The sequence below is a fragment of the Elgaria multicarinata genome, chromosome 10 (genome assembly GCF_023053635.1).
Source record: "Elgaria multicarinata webbii isolate HBS135686 ecotype San Diego chromosome 10, rElgMul1.1.pri, whole genome shotgun sequence".
NCBI classification, from domain to species: domain Eukaryota; kingdom Metazoa; phylum Chordata; class Lepidosauria; order Squamata; family Anguidae; genus Elgaria; species Elgaria multicarinata.
Window position 1 is genome coordinate 514,996 of NC_086180.1, and position 19,219 is coordinate 534,214.

The 19,219-nt window shown below is 52.7% G+C and overlaps 1 protein-coding gene across 3 annotated transcripts in view; it reads left to right on the plus strand.

Moving 5' to 3' along the window:
- Window positions 1-17,827, plus strand: part of LOXL3 (lysyl oxidase like 3) — a 281,633-nt gene extending 263,806 nt beyond the window's left edge. For all 3 annotated transcript variants that reach the window (XM_063135830.1, XM_063135829.1, XM_063135831.1), the window contains one exon: window positions 17,818-17,827. The gene's annotated coding sequence lies outside the window, so the exon portion shown is untranslated. The remainder of the gene's footprint in view (window positions 1-17,817) is intronic.
- Window positions 17,828-19,219: the final 1,392 nt, after the last annotated feature.

Here is a 19,219-nt window from a genome sequence, read left to right on the forward strand (position 1 = left end):
TGGAGTTACATGGTCAGAGCGGCGAGCCAAGAAGATGATCTTAGCAGCAGAGTGGTGAACAGAAACCAAGGGACTGGTGTGAGAAGAAGGAAGGCCAGTGAGAAGAAGGTTGCAGTAGTCCAACCGAGAAATAACCAATGCATGAACAAGAGTCTTGGCAGAAGAGACAGACAAAAATGATCGAATCTTGGCAATATTATACAGGAAAAAAAGTCAGGGTAATTGAAGTCCCCGATCACTACTACATCACACTTCCTTGAAACACTGGCAATTTGTTTCTCAAAAGTTTCATTCTCATCCTCTCCTTGATTGGGTGGTCAGTAGCAGACTCCGATTATCATGTTCTTTTTATTCCTTGCCCCATTTATTTTAATCCAGACACTCTTGATGGGGCTCCCAGTCTAATCCACCTGTATTTCTGTGCAGGGATAGGTATTTTTAACATATAGTGCAACTCCGCCTCCCTTTCTATTTCTTCTGTTCTTTTTGAACAAGTTATATCCTTCAATTGCTATATTCCAGTCATGGGAGTCATCCCACCAAGTTTCAGTTATACCTATCAAGTCGTATTTGCCTTCATGTAATCAGAGTTCAAGTTCATTCTGTTTGTTTCCCATGCTCTGGGCATTAGTATATAGACATCGAAGACCATGTGTTTTATAGTCTGGCTTTGTTCCTACATTGTTGCGGACACTGTTTGGGGGCACTATTGAAGGTGCTGTAGCCAGTAACCGAGCAAATGCTTTGCATGCAGGATACCACAGGCTCATTCCCCAGCATTTCCAGGGAGGGCTAGGAAAGCCACACACACACAACCCCAGCTGGAACCCTCAAGAACCCCTGCCAGCAATTCTGAGCAGGCTGAACAGAGGATCTGTCTGGCTCAGCATAAGGTGAGGCTGCTTCCTGCTGCACTGAATTGATCCCGAGTTCAGCAGCTGGATGATTTTCTAGAGGAAACCAGGCAGACCATGTTCTGCCATTTTTATACCCTCTTCATGAGGTACCAGTTTGTTTTCAGGTTAAGTTCAGGGTGCTGCCTTGGGCCTCGCGAGCCCTAAATGGCCAGCAGGGGCTCCCGGGGTTTGCCCCCTCCCTCTCCTATGAAGCTGCTCAAGAACTCTGTGCAACTTTTGAGCCCTCGGCACAGCTGGAGGTTCTGGGCCCTTTGGATCAAGGCACCCAGAGGATGGAATGATGATTGCCTGGGAGAGAAGCAGACGCCTCTGGCTCCATCACCGGCCACATTAATTTGCCCTTTCAGGGTGGTTTTGTTTCAGCTGGCATGTTTGAGGCTGTGCTTTAAAAGGTTTCTGTTTTCACTGCTTCTCTGGTTTTGCTGCCGCTTTATTGGGTTATAATTGATCTTCTTATATTGGTTTTGCTTTGAAATATTGTAAGCTACCTTGAGTGTGCACCAAAAGGCAAGTTATAAATTTTAGAATGAGTAAGATAAATAAATAAATAAATAAATAGCAGGTTGGACATATATTTCAATATAAAATAAAAGGAAATGTCTGTATGGACTTGAAAACCCTACATGCAATTGTCAGGAATCTATTAGGATTTGTTTTAGGCGTAGCAAACGTTTTGACTGACACCTTGAACAAAAAGTGGCAAATCAGTTTTTTTAAAAGATAACACTGCTTCAATACCGTTTGATAACTTTCAACCAAACTTCCCATCATGATTCTGCACTGCAGGGAGCAGATTTTAACCAAACAACATTCATACTTTCCATGCTTTTCAGACATAAAAAAAGGAAAAAAGAAAGAAAGAAAACCAAAGCCCCAAATATCTGGGAGGAGAAAACGTTAAAAGATGAAGAAAAGAACAAACACTGTTTGAAGCCAGGGAAGAGCAGTCAGCTGAGTGACAGGTCTCCCTCCCTCCCCTCTCTTGTGGGGCAGCTCCATCTAAGGGGGTGATGATGTGGACAGACCCCTCCCTCTCAGGGGGCTATGGGGTGCACCATGGCAGGGGTCATGCCTTGGGGGGGCAGGAGGCATGTCTCTGCCCAGGCGGGATGAGCACAAGGGGTCCTACTCTGACACCTGTGTATGTTTGCTTGAAGGCTTCGCTGCATCGACTGAAAGGCCACTGCAGCCTGTGCCGAGCTGGGTCCGTTCGCTATTAGTTTTAAATAAATAAATAAATAAATAAATAAATAGCATTCGAATCCATGTACATATTTAAAGAACAACTGCAGCATAATACACACTCAAATGCAGAAATGCACATGGCACACAGAGGGAGAAAGGGCTGCAATTGCTCAGCCAGTGAAGCAGCGGGAAACAAGAAGCCAAAGATCCCCAGCCTGGCATGGAGGAGAGGAAGAATTCGTTACGGTCACAAGACCAGCAAAAGCCTGGCATGGAGGGGAAGTCCCACCCCACGGTTCAGAGGCCTCAAGGACCTGTTGGACGTTGAGCTGCATTGAAACTCCAGTCATGCTCTGAAAAGCTGGGCTTAATCTGAAGGTGAGCCCAGCAGAGTGGAATACTGGACCCGGAGGCATGGTGGGAAATGTTCAGAGAGCATCCCTGCCCATGTGCAGAGTACTTTCCCTCCACAGTGAAGAGAACTTCCCAAAATGCAGTTACTTGTGGCAGCAAAGCTGCAGTGAGCCTGCTTGCCCCACCTCCATCACTCAGCCTCCCCAGTGCCAAGGCTGGGGCCCTCTCACTCTCTGCCTGCCAGCCCATTCCCCCACCCCACCTCTGAGCAGTGAGGGGGCTGGTGATGAGAAAAGCAGAGAGAGAGAAAGAGAGAGAGAGAGAGAGAGAGAGAGAGAGAGAGAGAGAGAGAGAGAGAGAGAGAATCGATTGGCAGTCCTGGGGTGTTGCTGGCCGGTATGAAATAACCCCCCACCCCCCACCCATTCCCAATCCCCACCATACGTGGGCCACATGGGCAACAGGCTGGTGTATTTAGCTGAACTTTTATTTTTAATTAACCTTTGCGTGTCGCGGCCCAGCAGCCTTGTTGGGGTTAATGATATCGCTGACCCGCCGCATGGCCTGATCGATACGCTCCATTCGGGGCTACATGTTCCTGCCAGACGCGACGCCTCTGGAAGTGCAGCATTCTCCGCCGCCCCTGCCGTGCTGGCTCCTGCGAGGAGGGACTGGGCAGGGACTGATCTTTGGGGAAGTTGGTAGTGGAGCGAGAAGGCCTGGCTGGCCAGGGAAGCCATTGCAGAGGGAGGATTGGGGGGGGGCACTAATGGGGCAGCAGGCATTCCTCCAGTGGAAACTTCCTTCGGCAACCCCACCCAGGTTTCCTCCTGTCCCTGTGTGACCTGGGCCACCTGACCTGACCCGTGGGGGGGGGAGTTCTTCCCTTTCCCACCTCTGTTCAGTCCCAGACCTTTGGAGTCAAGAGCTACTTGCATGAGGACAGGAGTGAGGGAATCCTGCAGACTGCCCCCCGTCACAGATGGCCTGAGAGTGCAGCCGTCTGGGTGGCATCACATTGCTCCAAGAACCTGGCCAGCCGTCTGGCTTCCCCCCAACCTTCCAGGCAGGCACCTGTGGCCTGAGCCCACCAAGACTCATGGCTTTGATGTAGTGCAATATGAGGCTACCGGCAGAAAGCAGCCAGGCAAACCTTCAACATAAAGAGAGAAATCATGGGACAGAAATAAAGAGACAGAAATAAAGTGCCAAAAGCAGAAGGCAGAAAGTTCAAGCCAGGTGGGCAAAAGCTAAACTTAGTCCCAGTGTTAGTTCCACAGGAAGCTCTGCCTCATCCTGTGTCAGACTCCGGTCCACCTAGCCCAGTCATAGAATCATAGAATAGCAGAGTTGGAAGGGGCCCACAAGGCCATCGAGTCCAACCCCCTGCTCAATGCAGGAATCCACCCTAAAGCATCCCTGACAGATGCTAGTCCAGCTGCCTCTTGAAGGCCTCTAGTGTGGGAGAGCCCACAACCTCCCTAGGTAACTGATTCCATTGTCGTACTGCTCTAACAGTCAGGAAGTTTTTCCTGATGTCCAGCTGGAATCTGGCTTCCTTTAACTTGAGCCCGTTATTCCGTGTCCTGCTCTCTGGGAGGATCGAGAAGAGATCCTGGCCCTCCTCTGTGTGACAACCTTTTAAGTATTTGAAGAGACATGGGGCGTTACTAGACGAGGCTCTAGCGCGCGTTACCTTCCGCAGTCACGTCGAGGCTTCCAGATGACGTTCACGAGGATCCGCCGTTATCCCGCGGTGAAGCCTCTTTCTCCCGACTTTAAAAAAGTGAGTTTTAGGACGCCTTTTCCTGCTGTCCCGCGGTAATTCGGAGTACGTGTGGGAGGATGTGAGGTCACTGCGGTCCGCACTGGGCAGGAAAAGGCGTGCTAAGGGGGAGTGGTCAGCGGCTTCGGTCAAGCCGCCTCCGCCATTTGCGCGCAGTCCAGCAGCTGGGGCAGCGCGGCGGAGCGGCTTTTTTTTTTTATTTCCCCAGTGACAGTTTGCGCAGGAACGGAGGAACGGAAAAGTGGCTGGTGACTCCTTGCGGTGGGCAGCTACCGTGGCCGCATAATGGCGGTGCTGTACGCTGCCTGTTAGTGTGGGTACCAGGCTGGCAGAGGGCAGAGCTGTTTGTGGGCTGCTGCCATGGCTACGGCCAGATGTGGGTTGGCTCCTTGGGATGGGGCACAGGGCACAGAGGCGGTCATCGCCGCCGACACCTCAGAGGCATGATGGGAGATGTAGGCACAGAGTGGCCATGCAGACGATTGACCTCGGGTCATATGACACCCGCCACGACCCCCATCAGGAAGTGAGCGCATCAATGTTGACCCTCAACAGCACCAGCAGCACTTCGGCTGGCACTGGCACTGCCGCCGCTGCTGCCGCCAGGGCCGGCGGCGGCATCGCTGACGGCTGCGCAAGTTTGCGGTCTTTCGGACGTGCGCAAACCGTGCAGCGAGCGAAAAAAAAAGCCGCGGCAATCAGGCCGGTGTGGCTGCGCAACCGTTCTCGCGGCGGCAGCAGCACAACCGGCGCAAACTTCCGCCACAAATCGAAGGCAGGTGTGGATGATGAGGCGTCACGGCTGAACGGGAAAAGCCGCTTTCACCGCTCCTCAACGACGGAACACCCGGTACGTCTAGCAACGCCCATGCTCTCATGTCTCCCCTCCATCTCCTCTTCTCCAGGCTAAACATGCCCAGTTCTTTCAGACTCTCTTCATAGGGCTTTGTTTCCAGACCCCTGATCATCCCGGTTGCCCTCCACTGAACACGCTCCAGCTTCTCTGCATCCTTCTTGAATTGTGGAGCCCAGAACTGGACGCAATACTCTAGATGAGGCCTAACCAGGGCCGAATGGCAGCCATGGCTCTTCAAGATTTCAAGCAGGATTCCTTCCTACCTGGAGTTGCCACAGGAGACTGAACCTGGGTCCTTCTGCAGGCCAGGCTTGGCCTCTTCCAAAGCTTCACACATATGCCGCATGATGGGGTCCCCAGTCCCATTGGTGAGCAAAGTTCCAGGTTCCCCCAACAAGAGCAGTGTGGCTGGGCCTCTCCCTTGCTTCCAAGAAGGCAGGCAGGCAGGTCAGAGTCTCTCCCCAGAGAAGGAACGTCAAGAGACGTGACCCCCTGCGCTCTGTGGGTGTGGGTCATTAGGGCTCACTGCTCTCCACAGAGGCATGGCTAAGCCAAGAACTCAGGGTCAACATGCTGCTGCCTCACTCACTTGATCCCTTCCCTAAATTGTGCCACGATGAGCATCTTAATGGGCGAGGGGCCAGGGTGGGTGGCAGGCCAAACTACTCCCATGCAACACCCTTGCCAACTGAAGATCTGGGGGGATGGGGTGGGGGTGGCATGACTTTTTCATTGAATAAAACCCTAGACTTACTAGAAACTTGAACTTGCTGGCCCTCTTAGACTTCCGAGGAAAAGCAGGGAATAAAATATTTAAATAATAAGTTTAAATAAATAAATAAATAAATAAATCTTCTCATGGGTGGTTGAACTGGGTTTCCTGCACATTGCAGAGAGTTGGACTAGATGCTCCTTGTGGTCCCTTCCAATGCAACAATTTGATGATTCTTACAGAGCCTGACCACTAGAAGGCATTACAGGCTGTGGACACACACTCTGCCAAACACGCACACACAAGCACGCACGCATGCACACACACCACTTGGCCTGCAAGAAAGTGTTCGTAAGTGTAGCAGGAACCCTAATATTTGCCTTTCCAAGTTCTGCCCTTTCCTTAGCCAGTGCAAGCTGCCTTCTCCTTCTCCTATAATGCCCACCTGGTCCATGATCACAGGGCTGAAAATGTTGCAGAACTGATGGGTCAGGAACAGGTCCCATGCTCTGCCAGGTGTCCTCCTTCCTCAAATGCTTCCCACAACCCCGGAAGGGCTGCGCACGGGAGGGCAGGCCCTACTCTCAGTAGAAGAGACCTCAGAGGGCCCAGGGCTGCCTCTGCATAGCTGAGGCAACATGCCCAAAGAGACTCAAATAGAGGCGCAGATGGCTTTGGAAAGCTGGGGCTCCCCAGTGACGGTCCCCCCTCAACCCCGCCAGACCGTGTTTCGCCAAGGGCCTGCTGCTGCCAGCAAGCTCCTCCATGCCTTGGGGTGGGCGATCGTTGTCTCTGTGCCTGCTCACAGGCTTTGCCTTCATTCCCAAACTGGACCAAGCCCTTCCCTCACCCGAACTGCATCCCGTCCCCTCCAGCCCTTCCTCAGGGCAGGGACCTTGCTTTTCTTTTCTTTTCTTTTTTTGCTTATCTTACACTTGGCAATAGGGAGCAATGGGAGGATTCCTCATTTTTCCAATCTTAATTTTGCTTGGTCCTTAAATTACAGGGTGTGTGTGTGTTAATCTTCGTACACGTTTTTGCACACATTTCTCCTAATACGCACATTTGTGCAATTTTGCCAAGCATATACATTTTTGCAAGCAATTTTCATAATATAATGCATTTTTTAACATGATTTGCACAGATATATCATTTTTGTGTGCATTTCCCCCTAATATAGTTACCTTTGTATGCATTTTTAAACAGAAGTCCTTTGCAAAATTTGGAGAAGAGCAGATTTCAAAGGATCACTGAGTTTCGATTCACATATTGGTTCGAATGTGAAAAATTAAACAAGTCTGTATAAACAGGAAAACCAAATGGGTTTGTCCCCCACCCCTAGCTGGCAGAGCAGCAGGGAGGGACACCATTCCAAGGCTTACTCCTCTGCCATCATTACACCTGAAGAATCGTGTCAGCCGAGAGAGCTGTTTCAAGTGGCAATGGGAATGCTCCTTCTAGCTCCAGAGTGTCCACTGGGAGAGGCCGGGCAGGTCCACAGTGATCTCCATTTTTCAGATAGAACTGCTCTCATTCATACCAACTTGGATGCCATAATTTTGATGGTGTCAGGGATGGAGGCACCTAGGACACCATTTGGCCCTGTGGTTATGGATACCTTTCAGGTTGTGCAACCTCAGGACGTGGGCCTGCTGCTTGAAGGATGAAGACCAACCACCCATTTCTGGGTCCTTGCCCTTCCTAGATTTTGAGATCTGTCAGGACTGGGCTTGCTGTCTGGAGCTCAGAAGTGGTGGGGGTGTCTTTGAGGGAGGGCATTTGCAGTTCTTGCTGCCCCCCACCCCCACCCAAGAAGGCAGTACTTAGTTCCCTATTTAAAACGCCAACCTTGGCTCATGCAGTTTTGAATATGACCACCCAGGGTCCAATGTTCTATTTGTGAGCATGGCATTGGGGGAGAGTGGGGGGCTTCTCAGCACCATCGGTACCAGATCATACCAGGCACTTTTACCAGGGATGGAGACCCTCTGGCTCATGGGCCCCTCCAGGCTGGCTCATCATAGAATCATAGAATCATAGAATAGCAGAGTTGGAAGGGGCCTACAAGGCCATCGAGTCCAACCCCCTGCTCAATGCAGGAATCCACCCTAAAGCATCCCTGACAGATGGTTGTCCAGAAAGGACCCTCCCACAGAACTGGGGCCTTGGCGACAGTCACCCTCTTTGGCTGACTACCACAATTCTGAAAAGCAGGCTGATGCTAAGAAAATGAGGAAAACGCCCAGAAGCTGATCAGACCCAAGGGGGCCCACCGCATCCAGGATTCAGTCCCCACTGTTGTGGCCAACCAGCTCCCCCAAGCGGAAGCCCACAAGCAGGACATGAGTGCAACAGCACCCTCCCAACCACGACCCCAGAAGTGGGCGAATAAAGGCATCCTGCCTCTGACACTGCAGGAGCTGGGGCTCTGCACTCCCCCAGTCAGGGTTGGGCTATCCCAAATCATACTCCAACACGTCCAGGACAGTCCCTCACCAAAGACTCTGAGCAAACTTAGCAGTCATGGAATAAGGGGTGAATAAGGAATAAGGACCTCTTATGGATCAGGAACTGGTTACAGAACAGAAAGCAGAGAGGAGGAGTAAACAGTAAATTCTCCCAATGGAGGGAAGTAAATAGTGGGGTCCCACAGGGATCGGCATTGGGACCATTTTCCTCCCAACTAGTTCATAAATGATCTGGATGGCACAAAATTATTTAAGGTAGTTAAAACAAAAAGGGATTGTGAGGAGCTCCAAAGGGATCCCTCCGAGTTGGGAGGACGGGCGTCCAAAGGGCAGATGCGGATCGATGGAAGCAAGTGTAAAGCGATGCACGTTGGGGCCAAAACCACAACCACAACCACAACTTCAAGTATCTTCTGAGCTGGTGGTTACTGACCAAGAAAGAGATCTTGGGGGTGCAGTGGACAGCTCAATGAAAATGTCAACCCAATGTGCAGCCACTGTAAGCAAGGCAAACTCCATGTTAGGCATTATTAGAAAAGGAATTGAGGATTTATTTATTTATTTATTTATTTATTTATTTATTTATTTATTTATTTATTATTTCATTTATATCCTGCCTTTTTTCCTCCAAGGTACCCAAGGCAGCATACATAATCCTCCTCCTCTCCATGTTATCCTCACAGCAACAACCCTGTGGGGTAGATTGAGCTGAGAGTCTGTGACTGGCCCAAAGTCACCCAGTGGGTTTCCATGGCCGAGTGGGGACTAGAACTCGCATCTTCCGACTCCCAGTCCAATGCCCAGTGTCTTACTGCCTTTGTACAAATCTACGTGGTGCGACCACACTTAGAATACTGTGCACAGTTCTGGTCACCACACCTAAAGAAGGATATTGTAGAGCTGGAAAAGGGGCAGAACAGGGCAGCTCAAATGACCCAAGGGCCAGAGCATCTCCCCTAGGAGGAAGGTGACAACAGCTGGGATTGTTGGGCTTGGGGAAAAACGAAGGCTGAGGGGAGACCATGATAGAGGTGCGCAAAATGATGCCTGGTGTGGAGAATGTGGGCAGGGAGACATTTTTCTCCCTCTCCTATAATACTAGAACCCAAAGGGGTCATTATCCCATGAAGCTGATGGGTGGGAGATTCAGGACAGAGAAAAGGAAGGACTGCTTCACACAGTGCAAAGTTAAATTATGGAACTCACTACCACAAGATGTAGTGTTGGCCAGCCATTTGGAGGGCTTTAAAGGGGGTTGGATAAATTCCCAAAGGAGAAAGCTATTCATGGTTATTAATCCTGATGGCTAGGTGCTACCTTCAGTATCAAAGGCAGTAAGCCTGTATGCATCAGTTGCTGGGGAATGTGGGTAGGACAGTGTTGTTGCCCCATATCCTACTTGTGGGTCCCTGGTCAACAGCTGGTTGGCCACTGTGTGAACAGAGCGCTGTACTGGATGGACTCTCAGTCTGACCCAGTGGGGCTTATCCCCCCCCCAAGGGCCGGCACTCTGCACCCCCCCTCCACGCCCCCCCCTCAATGCCCTATAGCCAAGTTGGGCAAAGTTTGCCCCTCAGGGCTGGGCAAAGAGCCCCTGCAGTCTTTTCTTCCAGCTTGCTCCCCCCCCCCACTCCTCCTCCCGCCACATTCCCATGTGGGACTTGAAGGATGAAAGGAGACGTTGACCTTTGGCACCTGACACTTAACCCCCGGCGGGGCCTTCCGGCCTTGGCTCTCCACAAAAGGTCATGATTAAATAACAGTAAATCTGCAGCCAGCAAGAGCCAGGCTGCGTTTATTGTTATTAACTGCTCCGGCCCCTGGGAAAAGAGGCAGAGATAAATGAGGCGGGTGGGATACAGCCTTTGTGAGCGGCAGCCGCGGAGGGCAGCTGCGGAGGTGGGGAAGCTGGCTGGCGGGACAAGGAGGGCCAGGAGGGCGTGCTATGAGCCTGCTGGGGAAGGACGGGCAGAAGGCCTCGGTTGGAGCGGGGCCATTGCGGCAGGCGGAGGAATTGGCTTCCCTTGCCTCTGCCTAAGGGTTTGTGCCTGGGGCCTTTCTAGAGCGCAGAGCCAAGAGCAGCCACAGCCTCTGCCCTGTGCCCCCCTGCCCCACATGTGCTGCCCTACTCAGTACATGCTCCAAGGCACTCTGCCACGTCTGCGCATATTCATTAGAGGGTGAAATTGACAGGGCAGACCATGGCTGCCTCCTCATCGGTGGTCCCAAGGAAACAATCTGGGAGTTAAGATGCAACCCCCTTCCTCCACTTGGGGGAGAAGAGCACCCACCCATCACCCCACCACACCACACCCCACACCACTCTCGCTCTCCCATGACTCTAGCCTTTCCATGACACCAGGCTGAAAAGGGGCTTGTTGGGCCCCAGCCCTGGCCAGCTCCGCCTGCTGTAACTGGGGGGGGGGGGAGGCAGGGGGCTGTTCCCCTCTGGTGGAACAGGGCTGATAAATGGGCAAAGAAGGAAATGATGTCTCGCCTGGCCTAACCTGGCACACCTAGGCAGGCATAGAAACACTGGTGGAATCACCCCTGCCCACACACACACCAAATGGCAAAGCATCGTACCAGTTAGAAAGTTCTTTCTGGAGTAGTTTAGAAAGAAAGCGCTGAAAAGAGCTTCTCTCTCTCTCTCTCTCTCTCTCTCTCTCTCTCTCTCTCACACACACACACACCATTTCCTCTGCTGACAGATGGGCTCAATTCAGATCATAAAAGCCCCATGAAGAGAAAGCTACTCCAGGTCCAAAAGCCCCCTAGAGACGACTCCGGAGCTCCCAATGGCTGGCCCAGATCAACACACGTGCTACAGAAGGGTAAACACGCACATGCGCCACCCAGCCCGAGCTCCATCCCCAGCCCTGGCCCCCTGCCCAGTGCCAGCAGCCAGGCTGCCTCAAGAGGTGGTGCGGCACGCCATTAATGCACATGCGCCCAGGGGCCGCTGGGGCCACGGGGCTGGGAGCCGGGAAGGGAAGGTGCCGGCGAGCAGGGAGTCCTCCGGAGGGCCTGAGACACTTGCTGTCCCTCGCAGGCCTCTTTGAGGGCAACAGGCAGACCCGGGGACAAGCCGGGAGTCCACACCGAGGGCCCTGCTAAGGGAATGGGGGGAGGGGCAGACAGGGAGGTGCGGCAAGACAGACGTCGCTCTGTCTCTGTCTGACATTGTACCCCGGGCACGGCGTAGGTGGAATGCCCTTGCCCCCCCTAAGTAGTAAACCCTCTCTCCTCCCCCTTATCTGCAGAATACTTCTCCACACACACACAGGGGTGACCCAGCCGGAACCAGGCCATCAATAACCATTGTGAGGCAGGAAACACCTTGATATCATCCTGCAAGCAGATCTGAAACAGCTGAGAGGGAGCAGCCCTCCTCCTCCTCCTCCTCCTCCTCCTCCTCCTCCTCCAGCACCCATTGTCCTGCTTACACACCCATCACTCCCGTAACTGGCACCCCCTCTCCACTCTGGCCCACAACCCCGTCTTTGGGGCCGAAGCAGAGCCCACCCCAGGGAGCCAGAAGTGGCCTGCAAGAGCCGGCGCAACGCAGGCCAGGCCAGGCCGGCCTCCTTCCCATCTCCCGCCACCAGCCCTGTCTCAGATGAAATGCGAGCACTGCCGGGCGTCGATGTCAAGGCCAAAGCCGCTCTTCAGTGTGGCCCAAATGCCGGGGGAGGGTGGGGGGGCAGCCGCGTGCTCCGCGCTCTGCTTAGAACCACAGGAATGAGCCGCTCTCTTCCCAGGGAGCATGGAAATGTCTGGAATCGCTAAAAGGAGACGATGGATTCATTTCATTTCTACAGCGCCCAATTGCCGGAGCGCTCTGGGCAGTTCCCACCCAGCAGATAGGATGAGATGAGAGGGAGGGGAGAGGGAAGCCAGGAGGCCTGTGGGTGCAGGGGCGGTGAGGAGACCAGATGAGCCGCAGACCAGAGGCTGGGCTCCTTGCTAAGGTTCAAACGTGGGGGAGGGATGCGTGCCCCCTCCCTCTCCAACCCTGGAGAATTTGGCCCAAGGGCTGCCTGTTCTGCCACCCCCCTCAAAGGCTCCACCACGCACCCCATCACAACCCCTAAGGGAGAGAGAGACCCACAAACGCTCCAGCCCTGGAGCCTCTGTCCAATAGTTCTGGAGGTCATTAAGAGCGCTCCTGCTAACAAATGCAAGCCCTGCCTCGCTGCCCACATTTCCTCGGTTCGGGGGGGGGGGGCGCTGGCCCTCTGCCCTGCTCTGCCCACAGCCTCTCCAGCTCAGGGAATTCACTCCAAAGAGGACACACACACCCCATGGGGAAAGTCTGGCCTCGATTTGCAGCTCATGAGTCATGGGGAGCGCACGCGCACAGACGCACACACACCCTGGGCAGCTTTCCCCAATGGGTCATCTCTCACTGGGCTGGAATTGAGTAGGAAGGGCTCCTGCCTTTGGCCCCTCCCCTGTGCCCAATGCCTTCCCTTGTCCCAAAGAGCCCCCACCTCACACCCTCTCCTGCTTGAGCCAGCTGAGCCACAGGGCCCTGCAATCCTCAGGTGCTGCAGCAGCAACCTTGTCTCCTCAGTGGTGTGAAAAGCAAGGCCTGCTCCTCTCCCAGAACCCCCCCCCCAAAAAAAGTTTATGCCAGGAAGACCTTTGGGTGACCTTTGGCAGGAGTGTGATCCTCTCATGCTAGTTAGTTAGTTAGTTAGTTAGTTAGCTGCCCCATAACAGAAGTTCTCTGAGTGGCTCTCAAACAAATGTAACATTAAACCAAAGTGTTAAAACCACAGCAACTTTAAAACATAAAAGCACAAACAAAACCACAGACCTCATTTTCTTTAGGTCCACCCATGTGGGCGCAGAGTGCTGTGACAGGCAGTTTGCTCCTGTTATCTCCTCCTTTCCCCCCACCCCCCACCCCCATTCTCAGCCGGAAGAGCAGCACAACATGGCAGGGGCTGAGCCTGGGTCTCTGTGGCTGCCCTGCTTTTTGAGCCGGAGCAGCAGACAAGACTGAGTTTTTGTCTCTCAGGCCTAATCTACGCCAAGCAGGATATCGCACCATGAAAGCCACGTGAAAGCGGTCTATGGTCTATGTCAATGGCTCCCAACAGTTGTCAGTGCACTCCAATGCCACTACAAAGCAGCAGAGTGGCTCCTGCTGCTTATATGCCGCTTTCATAGTGCAATATCCTGCTTGGTGTAGATGAGGGCTCAGACTTCACATCGAGGAATCCAGATCCTGGAGGGAATGGTCAAGATACACGTATTCAGTTGCTGTGCTGGGGGTGGGCAGTCTGTGCCATGGACTCGGAAAGCCTCAGAACTTCATAGAATCATAGAATAGTAGAGTCGGAAGGGGCCTATAAGACCATCAAGTCCAACCCCCCACTCAGTGCAGGAATCCACTCTTCAAGTTGTATGTCCTCAGCTTCTCTTTTCTGTGTAAGGGTTGCTGTAGATTCAAACAGCTGCCTTTGTATGCTGCTGTGGTGCTTTCTCTCTCTCTCTCTCTCTCTCTCTCTCTCTCTCTCTCTCTCTCTCTCACACACACACACACACACACACACACACCCTACCCTCTGCTTTGCAGGCATGATTAACCCCAAGTTAACTTGCCTCACTTCTCTCTTCTGTGTCAGACCCTCGGCTCCACCTATCAGTAGCTGCCCTCTGCCCCACCAGGCCCAATAGACACCAGGCACCACTAGCCACACTCTGGAAAAATCCCACCCAGGTATCCCCCCTCCTTGCTTTGGAGACTGTAACCTCCTCTCCCATTCCCAGTTGGGTGAGGAGAGTGAGACTCTCCTCCAAGACTCTCCAGAGAGGTGGACTTTGATCTGGGGAGGCCTAGGCTCAACTCCTCCCTCTGGCACAGATCCAGTGCGCAACCTTGGTCAAATCACTGTTGCTTGACAGCTGTTTCAAGTCTGCAAAATGTACCCAGAAGTGACTTAACTCATGCCGTTTCCAGAGGGGGAAACCATGTTTCTCCACCAAAGGAAAACAGTAAGTCTTTTGGAACCTGGAAGACTAACCCATTTATTCTGGCATAAGCTTCTGTGGGCTGTGGTCCATTTCATCAGATGCATGAAACATTACCAAGAATTTCAGGTACAGTACACGTGGTTGGGCGGGGGAAATTGAAAACAGTGAGATCAGGGGGAAATTAAATGCAGGAAGCGCTGAGATTGGCAACCATATTATTAACAGCGACCCTTCAGAAAACAGTTGTTGCTGATCACACAAACATCCTGGCACTGGGCAAGTCCATTGATACGTGTGGTGTGACCTGTAAAAGCTTTCACCAGATCTTGCAATAGAACGGAACCTCCTGATGCAGTGAACTCAGCTGTCTCTCAGGCTCATCTCTCTCTCTCTCTCTCTCTCTCTCTCTCTCTCTCTCTCTCTCTCTCTCTCTCTCTCTCTCTGGAGTTTCTTGTGCCTCAATGGCCACTTTAAGTCAGTGAGGGAATCCCTGGTAGGCTGGAGTGTTCTGCCACCAGTTTATGAACACTGCCATTTCTGATATCAGGCATGTATCCATTTATTACTTACCATAAAGACTGGCCTGTTGCCCTGTGTCACCTGTTGGGTGCACAAACCTTGTGGACTTGTGGGCTGCATGGGATGCCATTGCACATGTATGTGCTCCCACATATACATATGCACCTATGCATGCATCTCAGCCCCTCCCAGCAATCCTGCTCAAGATCACTGGGGTGGGGGAAAGCTGTTTTGGGGTCACTTCCCCCCCCCACAGCCTCCTCCTCCCACCCAGCAACACCAAACAAGAGTGCTGAAAAATGAGTGGATCTCCCCTGGGCCACAGAGAGAATGGCTGGTGGTCACAGGTGTCCCCAGAGTCAATACTGTGCAGCCCCTGCCCTGTGAAGCATGCAGAAGGGCAGTGCTGGCAGAAGGTGGCATAGATCATGCTGGAAGAGGGGCAAGTGACTCGAAGCCTGACATTGCAGCTGACATTATTTGTTCCTGTAGACAGAGGGGACAGTCCTGGCCTGGGATTGCTGCAGGTTCTGGCCCTTGCTATAGTAGCTGTTTTAGGTTGTGCAATGTGTGTGGGGGGGGGGGTCAGTCTGTAGGCAAGTGCAGGCCTCCCACCCATGGCCCTGAGAGGCAAGTGTCATTGTCCAGCTTGTGGTTGGAACATTCGATTGCTTCTAGCCGGGAACTGTAAGAGACAGCCAGTGGGCTTCCGCCATTCCTCTTCGAGGTCTGCACAATAGTGAAATATTCCTGGGTCCCAATCTGCCTTGTCAAGCTGGGATGGGGGCTGGTTTCACATCATTTGGGCAGAGATGGAATTGTAGTTTGAGAAATGCCTGATCTAAACCCTTCAGTAATGAGTCTCCATCTGATAAGTGTGAAGAGAGGGAAGTGGATCACAGGGCTTGGATAGAGACAAGGGATTCTGTGGTCTGTTCTGGCTGTAAGCTGGAAGCATGCACATAGGCATATGTGCTGAAGTGGCCAATAAAGCTTATGCCATAATAGATGTGCTTGCCTTTAAGGTGCTACGAGGCTCTTTTGATTGCTTTAACTCGTGCAGCTACTGCAAAAGCAAACAGCATGCAGATTTGGTACTACTTTACCCGTTAGCAAAAGGTCTGGGAAGCAGCGACCAGGGGAGTCCACCCCCCTAATTCAGCCTCCCCCTCCCCCTGGTGCTCCCCCCTGAACTGCCCCCAATTTGTCATTCTTGGTGCGGGGCGATGAGATGCCCTCCCCTCCCCGGGACCCTGCTCCCTCCTGCCCCTGCCCCCACTCAGGTGAGTCCTGTCTGCCTGCAGAGCTTTTATCGCTCGGGTCATCCATCTTCCATGTGCGGCGCATGGCTGTCAGCAACGCAGACAAACCATTTCCTCATTTCATTGCCCCAGCGAGGGGGTGAGCTGGAGTTCCCTGCAGCAGCTTTAATTGAAGCCGCATGTTGGTGAGAGCAGCAAGAGGGCATGGAGAAAAGCAGGGGGTGGGTGGGGGAGCTTCCCTCTCCCCCACCAGCCAGCACCTTGCAGGGGCCTGGAGTGAAATGACACTTATGCGCATGCGCACCTCCCATCAAGTGGGCCTTTGCTCAGGGGGCAAACGGGCACCCAGAACCTCCTGCCTGCAGCCTCGTGCATCCCACTCGGCTGTGCACAGAGGCGCCCAGCGTCTGGGCACTCAGCACCCTGATCAGGCCCTTCCTCCCACGCCCCTCCCACCCCTTCCTATTCTGCGCCACAAGATCCCTCACAGAATCAGGTGTCACGTACTCCAGGCTTTGACTCTGTCCTGCTCCCTCTAGACCACACACATGGCCTCAGGCAGCCAAGTCACTCTCTCGTAGGGGCACTGTGCCTGTTTTCTCACTGGCCTGCCCAGAGCAACTGCTTCTCTGGTGTGACATCGACCAGGCCTTCCACAGATGCCTCTGCCAGTCAGAAGTTCTCATTGTTGGCCAAATCCAGCCTTTCTGCTCCCTGGCAAAGGGTCTCCTGCTCCAGGAGCCAATGATGGCCACCACTTGCCTCTTTTTGAAGACCTGTGGCCACCTTCCTTCAGGGCAAGGCCAGCATCATTTTTGTATTTCATGCCATGTGGCATTACACTGTTGCAGCTAGAGAAATATGAAAGAACAGCAGAACACATGGGGCCAAGACCACAGTGCAACCTGGCCCCAGCCAAAGTCAGGAAGAATGGGGCACATGCACCGCAGACTCCTCTTAGTGCCACACTGCCATCACAAGGCGTGCGGCCAGGCCAGGCAGCCACACTGCACATGCTGATTGGGGTGCCCTGTGTTGCCTGGCAACACTGCAGAGCTTCAAAGGGCCCAGCTCCCCTGAGCACACGCAGCAGGACTGGCAGCCCTGGGCCTCCGGGTGTTCGGTTCCTTGTGCAGTCCGAAGGGCCCTAGGACATCCCAGGATAAGCGGCCAGAGGAATAAGGCCAGCCCTGGAATCCACACATTGGGTGGGAGGGGCCGTAGAGTCCTTCTCCAGGCCAGGGGATGGTCTGCAAACCCCTCCCCCCTCCAGCAGGGGTGCCTTTGCACTCTGGGGTGCCTGCTGACCTTGGTGTCCAGCAGCAGAGACGGGGAGCTCCACCTTCAGCCAGCCGAGCTCTGGCCGGCCACAGCAATGACTCACGAGGTGGCTTGTTTGTCACCCTGGCCCAGAACAAACAGCTTCCCCTGGGCACCCTCCAAATGGCCCAACAGGCCAAATGGGACAGGCAACAGCTTCACATTTCAAAGCTGCTCCCCCTCTGCAGGGGAAGGTCATACAAACAGCCCCCTGCACTCCCCTTCCCACTGATCCACAAGACCCCTGACCTTGTGTAAGGCCCAACAGGGGAGGGGGAGGCAGGGGCTGCCCCACACCTTTTGGTCTCTGGCAGGGACAAGCCTCCTGTATTCCCTTGTGGGGCCCACCCATTTAAAGGGGCCTCCCAACTCAAGACCCCTGAGGTGGGAGCCACCACAGAAGGCTTTGCTGGGGGCTGCGAGGTTCTGCTCCATCCCCCTCAGACCAGGGAGGCACCAGGAGTGCTGGAGTGCACTTGCCCTTTAATCCAGGAAGGCAGCAACCTGCGCATGCCCAGAGGCACTTTCTTGATGGCCGCAATCCAGACTGAACTGTGGCTGAGCCCTGGTGGCCCCTGGCTTCACTGAAGCCCAGCAGCACCTTGGCCAGAAGGAGGAGCAGAGGCCCATCTGTCCCAGGCTTGCCTGACACTGGAGACACTGCAGGAGTCTTTCACTCAGCAGCCCAAGGCAGCTCTTTGGCACGAGAGCCCCCTCCCCCTCAAATTAACCATTGGGCGGAGCTGCTCCAGGCAGAGGAGTGGGTGCAGTGCATGAACTGTGAGCACAGAACTGACACTTCCTAAATGGAAAAACGTTCCATCTAGCCAATGTCGTCATTTCAAAGTTCCAAAGTTTCACAGTTTTAATGTCCTTATTTTTTATCGTACTGTGGTGTTATTGCAGGGGAGGGGGGAGGGGCAACCTCATGTGTAACACATTAGGAGACACCAAAGCATGAATTAATGTGGCCAAATTACTAAATCCTACAGGGAAGGGAGACGTAAACTAGGAGGCAAAAATGGACGAAGGCTGATGCACCATAACAGAGAGAAGAGCTCTAACAGCACCCCCAAATAGTCTTCACAATAGTATAGGAAAGAAGCCAGACTATAAAGCATGTGGTCTTCAATGTCTATAAACTAATGCCCAGAGAGTACGGGAAACAAACAGAACGAACTTGAACTCTTAATACTTGAAAGCAAATACGACTTGATAGGTATAACTGAAACTTGGTGGGGTTACTCCCATGAGTGGAATACAGCAATTGAAGGGTATAACTTGTTCAAAAAGAACAAAAGAAATAGAAAGGGAGGCGGAGCTGCACTATATGTTAAAATATATATATATATACTTATCCCTGCATAGAAATACAGGAGGATGAGCCTGGCAGCCCCATTGATAACATCTGGGTTAAAAGAAATGGTGCAAGGAATAAAAGGAGCATGATAGTTGGAGTCTACTACCAATCAAGGAGAAGATGAGAGTGAAACTTCTGAAAAGCAAATTGCCAGTGTTTCAAGGAAGCAAGATGTAGTAGCTATAGGGGATTTCAATTACCCCAATAACTGTTGGGAGACAAATTCTGCCAAAAGTGGCCCTTCCAAGAAATTCCCGACATGTGTGGCTGATAACTTTTATCCCTATTAAATTTCATTCTGTTGTTTTCAGCCCAGCACTCCAGCCTATCAAGATCTTGGTGCTATATAAATAAATAATAATGATAATTTGAAGTTTGTTTCTGTCTTCCAGGGTATTAGCTATCCCACCCCAATTTTGTGTCATCTGCAATTTTTAGAAGCATTCCCTGCACCTCCTCATCCAAGTCATTAATAAAAAGGTTGAAGAGCACTGG